At 45.6% G+C, this 7,924-nt stretch overlaps 1 protein-coding gene across 1 annotated transcript in view; it reads left to right on the plus strand.

Moving 5' to 3' along the window:
• The first annotated feature begins 1,262 nt into the window (after positions 1 to 1,262).
• C2H5orf63 (chromosome 2 C5orf63 homolog) overlaps positions 1,263 to 7,924 on the plus strand; it is a 36,009-nt gene continuing 29,347 nt past the window's right edge. Inside the window, exon 1 of the mRNA XM_042455084.1 lies at positions 1,263 to 1,471. The gene's annotated coding sequence lies outside the window, so the exon portion shown is untranslated. The remainder of the gene's footprint in view (positions 1,472 to 7,924) is intronic.

The following is a 7,924-nucleotide window of genomic DNA, read 5'->3' on the forward strand; positions in this document are numbered from 1 at the left end:
GCCACTTTGAGTCCCTGTACTGGGAAGAAGGCGGGATATAAATAAACAGAATACTAATACTAATAATAAGGCAGAACTTTCTGATGGTAACTTTCCCTTGGAGCATGGCAGAGTCTTCTTTGGGGTTTTTTAAACAGAGGCTGGATGGCCATCTATTGGAAGTGCATTGATTGTATATTCCTACATGGCAGGGGGTTGGACTGGATGTCGCAAACCCTTTTTTAAAAGGCAAGTTAACATTATAGCCCACAACATTTAATATTTAATTTAATTTTTATTTGTATAACTTTGATTGTTTTTAGATCGTACGCTGTTTGACAGGTTTTACTTTTACTTTTATTGTTGTTTACTATGTAAAGCGCTGGGCAAATTTTACAGCGCTGTATAAATAAACTTTGATGATAATAATAATAATAACAACAACATATACATTGAGAGCCAGAGTGGCGTAGTGGTTAAAGTGCTGGACTACAAGTCCCAGAATTCCATAGCATTGAGTCATGGCAATTAAAGCGGTGTCAAACTGCGCTAATTCTGCAGTGTAGACGCAGCCTCAGAGGCAGGCTCTGACCATGTCTTGCCGAGAAAACCCTGTGATAGGCTTCCTTTTATTGTCACCATTAAGTGAGAAGTCACTTGAAGAAGGCACACAGCAATCGTGTACAGCTCTGTGAAAAATGACAAGGCAGAATATAAATGTAAACAAAACAACAACAACAACAACATTTCCTCGCTCTTGGAACCTAAGGCATGAACTGTTTTATTTCTAAATGTAAAAATAAAAACTCAAGGGGGGGAAAGGCCACACAAGATGGTGGAAGAAGAGCCACTTCCTCTGCACTTTAATGAAGCAGCCATGGCGTCATTCCAGGGACAAATCCAGGAAGCGCTTGGAGCAAGCGTCTCTCTACATTTTCCTAGGTCTATGGCCTGAAAGTTGTTTCGCTCAGGATTCTCTGTCTGTCTCGCTCTCCCAGCTTCGCGCTGGACTTCCGGTCCCATTTATTTATTTACCGTGCGCGCGGGGGAACCATTAAGAGCGCATAGACTCAAAAATTCAAGAGTGACAACCGCATAGGCTTGGAGCACTGACTTCGTGGTTCCTTTTGGCGGAAGTCGCTGTGGGATGTTCATATCATAGTTATTATGTAGAGCCCACCGCATAAGAGAACACGCATTCGTCCTTTACAGACCCCACCACAAACTACAGTTCCCAGAATTCCATAGCCTTGAGCCAGAAAAGAGTTAAAGCGGTGCCAAACCGGGTTGTTTCCCCAGTGTGGATGCAGCCAGAGATTGAAACTACTTATCTTTTGGGCTCCTGAAGGCTATCCTGGTAAAGAAAGAAGAGTGTGGCTCTAAAGTCCCTATCTCTAGGTGTATTATCCAGGAAGCTGGGCAAAAGGCAGTGCGGACGCAGGCCAGGGATCGACCTGCTTTAGGCCAGCGGAGGAGGAAGCAAGAGCCGGAGGTAACACAATAGTTCTTCAGGACAGTCCCTTCTTCTCTGATGTTGGGTGCCTTCCAAGACATTTTTGAACCTAAGGCGAACCCAGCATAGGCAAGATTTGTTCCACTTTCATTGGGCTGGCTTTCTTCTGTTGCATTCTGGGATTTGCAGTTTAAGGAGCTGGCATTTGGAATTCTCAGCCAGAGATCTTTTAGGCCTCACTAGACTACAAAGCCCAGAATACAATAGGAGGCAGACAGAGCAGTAATAGTAGAATAGCAGCACTATAAGCATGTAGTGCAGTAATGTGGCTTGTTCCATGGCCTTGCTGGATGAAAGATTCTGGGAGGTGGCAATCTTCCAAGATCTACCATTGTCTGAATCATAGAATCGTAGAGTTGGAAGAGACCACAAGGGCCATCCAGCCCAACCCCATTCTGCCATGCAGGAACTCTCAGTCAAAGCATCCCCATTGACAGATGGCCATCCAGACTCTGCTTAAAGACCTCCAAGGAAGGAGACTCCACTACACTCAGAGGAAGGAGTGTGTTCCACTGTCAAACAGCCCTTACTCTCAGGAAGTTCTTCCTAATGTTGAGGTGGAATCTCTTTTCCTGGAGCTTGCATCCATTGTTCCGGGTCCTATTCTCTGGAGCAGCAGAAAACAAGCTTGCTCCCTCCTCAATATGACATCCCTTCAAGTATTTAAATGGAGCTCACGGCTATCATAGGACAAATTTTTCAAATGGAGGGCACAGTTTTTAAAAATGGAGGACACACGAAAAAATTTGATGGTTTTAAAAAAATGTTAATATAAATACATGTTTCTTAGGCATGATCAAAATGGAGGACATTTGGGCATTATTCCTAGACAGCTGGCAGAAATGGACTTTCCCTTTCTGGCCACCCCCCCCCCCCCCATTCCAAACAGCACATTTGGGCATTGAACATGGCTTTACTTAACATGGCAATCTCTTGCATATTTCAGAGGCTTATTCCATAACCACACTCTTTGGGTTTCACACTGAATATGTCAAGGTGCTTTAACAAGAAGTGGATTTGCCCTTGGATTCAACTGTTCTTCTCAGAAGTGTGTACTTGGTCAAGGGACTTTGGATTTTTTCCACTGTGCATGAGTTTGTAAAAATGAGAGTAACTTACATTGATCGTGCCTCAGAAGCTGGCTCATTTCATCATCATCATTATCCTCTTCCTCCTCCTCCTCTTCTTTCTCCTTGTCCTCCCTCCCTCCCTCCCTCCTTCCTTCCTCCCCCTTCCTCCTTCCTTCCTTCCTTCCTTCCCCTCCTCCTCCCTTCCTCCCTCCTTCCTTCTTCCTCCTCCTCCCTTCCTTCCTTCCTCCCTCCTCCTCCTCCCTTCCTTCTTCCCTCCTTCCTCCCCTTTCCTCCTTTGTCCTTCTTTCCTCCCTCCTTCCTTCCTCCCTCCTCCTCCTCCCTTCCTTCTTCCCTCCTTCCTCCTTCCTTCCTCCCTCCTTCCTCCTCCTCTGCCTCCCCGCCCAGGCCCAAGTGGAGGAGGAGGTGGGTGGCTGCCTTGGCGCGCTCCCCCCGCCCGCGCACCAAGGCAGGAGGCAGGCAGCCACCCACCTCCGCCTCAGCCTCCTCCTCTGCCTCCGCCTCCTGGGCCCAAGGAAGTGCCCAGAGCAGAGGCGCGCCAGGCGGAGGAGGCAGTGGGTAGCTGCCTGCCAGTGCCTGCTGCCTTGGCGCGTGCGCAGGGAGCACCAAGCCAGGCAGGCACCTCTGCCTCCTCCTCCGCTTGGGCCTGGGCTGGGAGGCAGAGGAGGAGGAGGAAGGAGGGAGAAAGGAAGGGAGGCTTGGAACGGAGGAGGAGGAGAAGGAGGTGCGCCTCCTGCGCACACTCATGCCCCCTCCCCCCCCCTCCCCGCCACCCTCTCCCCCACGCACTGCCTCCTCCTTTGCTTCCGAACGGAGGAGGAGGAGGAGGTGGGTGGCGCAGCCACGCGGGGAGGCAGGGGAAGGTGGGTTGGCGCCGCGCGGGCCCCAAGCCAGGGGCAGGGGGCCAAACCGGGCCGTGACCGTGACAGGCCCCCCAAAAGCGGGTTTGTCACGGGGGCCACCGGGTTATGGCATCCCTATCTTGGGCAAGTCATCTTCTTCAAGGCTGTAGTGAGGCTAAGTGAGTGAAGAACATCATCTGTGAAAAAATGTGCATATAAGATAAAGAGAACTCCAGTACATGAGTCAAGCAGCTAAAGGTTGGGTGGATGCAGGCATCAAACCATCTCTCCAAGATTTAATTCATAAGAGCTAACAGATGAGAGAGAGGAAGCCCTGTCAGAAGGAGGTTGCACTGAATGTCCATGCCAGTTTATTCTATCCAACGTTCATACAAAGACACATTCTCCAGTATAATGTATGCCAGTCTTTGCCAACCCACTGGCCCCCAGATATATTGGACTGCAGGTCCCATCAATCCCAAGCAGCATGAGGCAGATGGTAAGAAGTTGTGATCTTGCATGCCTGGAAGGCAACTAGTTGGGGAAGTCTAGCCATGTCCAGATGGGTCAATCTCTGTGCAAGAGGATGAAGAAATGCAAACTTGATATGAAACATGTCAGCACAAAGAAACCAGTGGCTGAACATTTCAAAGTTCCAAGCCATCAAACAAAACAACAACAACAAATTTTATTTCTTTCCCACCTCTTCACAAGATTGTTGATCTTTAAAGCCCTACATGGGCTGGCCCCTCTTTATTTATCAGAACTTCTTTCTGTTTACACTTCCACCCGTACCCTCCGTTCTAGTAGTCAAGGTCTGCTGTCCCAGCCTTGGATCTTCACTTCCCCGTCCTTATTCATCCCTTCTTACTTGCTGCCCCTCATTCCTGGAACCTTCTTCCGCCACAAACACGGCTCACCACTTCTTTGACCACATTTAAATCTGAGCTGAAGACCACCCTGTTCAGAGAAACGTTCCCAGGCACTGTGTGATTATCTATCTGATACTGTATTTAATTGGGTAGTTGATGTTGATGTTTTTAACTGTTGTTTGCTTATTTTAACCAATTCTATTCTGTTTTATATTATTACCTATTGTTTTATACGTATTTTTTAGATTGTCCACCACTGGCGGGTTTTATTTTTATTCATTTGATCATTTGTATGTACAGCACTGTGTACATTTACAATGCTTTAGAAATAAACTATAATAATAATAATAATAATAATAATAATAATAATAATAATAATATACTCATGTATAAGTCTAGGGTCAAAAATTGACCCAAAAAACCTGAGTTGACTTATTCATGGGTCAATGTAAGTACTGTATCTTAACTCTTATTTATAAGAAGGAACCATTCCCTGGTAAAAGCAAGAGTATAATCTGTCTTGGAAGCACTGACCCCCCTCTACTCTCTCATCCAGCCAGCCTTAAGAATAAGCACAAAGAGTTATGTCTGCTGGGATTTTGAAAGTTCTTTGATATTGTTTTGCTTTGCTTCATCCTTCAGATCCTTTGCTACATGCCCCTAAATTTTACCCTCAATTTATCCATGGGTCATAGCAAACTCTCTAATTTTGGCCCCAAAACTTGCCCTCGACTTATAGATGAGGTTGACTTATAGTTGAGTATATATGGGTAATTACTAGCTCCTATTTCTGGAGCATGTGACTTGGCAGGTCATGTCCTGCTATCCCATCCATAATGACCCCCTGTTTGGATGGTAACTCCAAAAGACAGGAGGTATTTATTAAGATGCCCTTAACCCCCACATTTCAGTACACTAGCCTTCAGTATTTCAAGCAGCAAGAACTTTATTCCAGAATCTGTAAGTAGAATCAGAGAATTATAGACTTGGAAAAGACTCTAAGGGCCATGCAGTCCAATCCCCTTTGGTCATGCTGGAATATACAATCCAAGCCCTCCCTGGGACAGGAGGCCATCCAGCCTCCAAACCTCCAAAGAAGGAGACTCCACCACCCTCTGAGGCAACAGCATCTTCTACTGTCAAACAGGTCTTCCTAATGTTGAGGTGGAATCTCTTTTCTTGTAGTTTGAATCCACTGCTCTGCGTCCTATTCTCTGGAGCAGCAGAAAACAAGCTTGCTCTATCCTCAACATGACATCCCTTCAAATATTTAAATATGGACCTCATGCCATCCCTTATAGGGCTTGGGGGTTTCCAGACCCTTCATAATTTTGGTTGTCCTCCTCTGGACAAGCTCCATCTTCTCAGCATCGTGCCACTCTATTCTGCCTTGGTCAGGCCCCACCTGGAATACTGTGCCCAATTCTGGCCACCACAATTCAAAAAGGATGTTGAGAAACTGGAGCATGTCCAAAGGAGGGAGACTAAAATGGTGAAGGGAAACCATGAAGCCATATGAGAAGAGACTTAGGGAGCTGAATATGTTCATCCTGGAGAAAAGAAGGCTAATATAATATAATGATATAATAGCTCTATTTAAATATTTGAAGGGATGTCACATTGAGGATGGAGCAAGCTTGTTTTCTGCTGCTCCAGAGAATAGGACCCAGAATAATAGATGAAAGCTACAGGAAAAGAGATTCCACATTGGGAGGACCATCCTGACAGTAAGAGCTGTTTGACAGAGGAAGAAGCTGGCTTTGAGTCTCCCTCCTTGGAGATCTTTAAACAGAGGCTGGATGGCCATCTATCAGGCTGCTATGATTGTGAGTTCCTGCATGGCAGAAGGGGTTTGGACTGGATGGCCCTTGGGGTTTCTTTCAAATCTATGATTCTATGAATAAAGCAAGACTTGCAACCAGTGCTGAGTCTGAAAAACTCATGACAAAGCCTACAATAGTAGCTGGGCTACTTTTGTTCCCTGAAATTATATCACATGCACACACAGCTGTCATTAAGATCTTGGTGCACAAAGATTATGTATTCATTCAAATGGAAGTACAGTTAGCCCTCCATGTTTCCAGGTTTGACTTTTGTGGATTTCATTAATACGTTCTCTCTAGGGATCTCTAAGTCCTCCAGTGTGACTTTATGGGCAATTTTGAACAGATAGTTCATGAGAGGACCTAGAGATTCCTAGAGAGAACACTTCTCTAGGTATCTGTATGTCCTACAGCACGATACTGTGGGTAATCTCCAGCAGATGTTGAACATAAGAGTTGTGCTGGAAGACCTAGAAATTCCTGGAAAGCTGTTCTTTCAGATAACATAAAACCAGTGTGCTTTTATTTGCAGTTTTCCCACTATCTCAAGGGTCCTGTGCCCATAACCCCAGGGAATCTGGGCGTATGTGAAATAGGAAAAGACAGAAAGAGGAGAGGAGAGCTGCATTGGGAGCACACCAAGGGCTCCGTAGGGACTTGAACCCGATCCTGGAAACCAGGAGTGCCAAGCACCAGCGCCTTTTGCTTTTTTTCTAGCAATGCAACAAGGGGGAAAGCAAAACCTGAGAGAACACAGGAGAGTGTTCTCTCAGGAAAAAGAAAACCTGACAGAATTAGAAGGACTGCCTTTAAGATGCATCCTTCAGATTGGATTTGTTAGGGATCTGTTCCTAACACACTTTTATATTTCAATAGCAAGTCTCAACAAATACCAACAACAGTGTCTCAACAAATACCAACTACAGTGTCTAAACCTACCAGGTCATCCAACCGCATTGCGAATGGGGATGGGATGATTTCGGACAAACAATTGTGTGGATTCTTCATAGGAACTGCTAGAACCCCTGAAAAGGAGAGAAACCCCGCATACAAACACCCCCAGAGATGCAATGTCATTCTATTCATGATATGGAAAGAGAGAATAGACACCTCACCTGTTCCTTGGTCCATTATGTGCAAACTTCTTGCATCTGAGACACTGTCTCCTCCTCCTGATCTGTGAAAAGCAAACTTAAGATCTCGGTGCTCCCCAGTCTCTACCAGTAACCCCAAAGAAAGTGAGTGGAAAGGGTTCTCAATGCACTGGTCTTACTGAAATAACTTCCATTCACTGATCTTGGAGAGATGGCTTTCTTTTGAGGTCTGTGTGTTCTTGGTTGCAACTGTTGAAAAACCAAGAAAAGGAGAAACCCACCACCACCACAAAAACTACAATACAAAAGCAATGCACTAAAGAAGGTCAAACAGTGATCAAATGCTGGTTATTCTCCTTGAAAGTTTGCTTTCTTGTACATATGTGATCTCAAGAGGCATGTGGAACAACAAACAAAAGGTTTCAGTGCCCTCCACACACTATTGCCAAAGAGCATTTTACCAAAAACACAGCATTTCAAGTCATGCATTTCCCACAAAATTGTTGCTATGAAATCTCTGCAAAGGAAGGCACTAGAACAAAGTCCCCAAATACATTCAAAGCCCATTCGCAGCAAAGTCTCGGAGAGTCACTCACTGTCCAGTTGTCTTCGCCCACAAAAATCCAGAGGGGCACCCAGAATTTGGCACAGGGATTGGCATCGGTCCCAAAGAGGCAGCATAGAATCATAGAATCATAGAGTTGGAAGAGACC

Source organism: Sceloporus undulatus, chromosome 2, assembly GCF_019175285.1.
Source record: "Sceloporus undulatus isolate JIND9_A2432 ecotype Alabama chromosome 2, SceUnd_v1.1, whole genome shotgun sequence".
NCBI lineage: Eukaryota > Metazoa > Chordata > Lepidosauria > Squamata > Phrynosomatidae > Sceloporus > Sceloporus undulatus.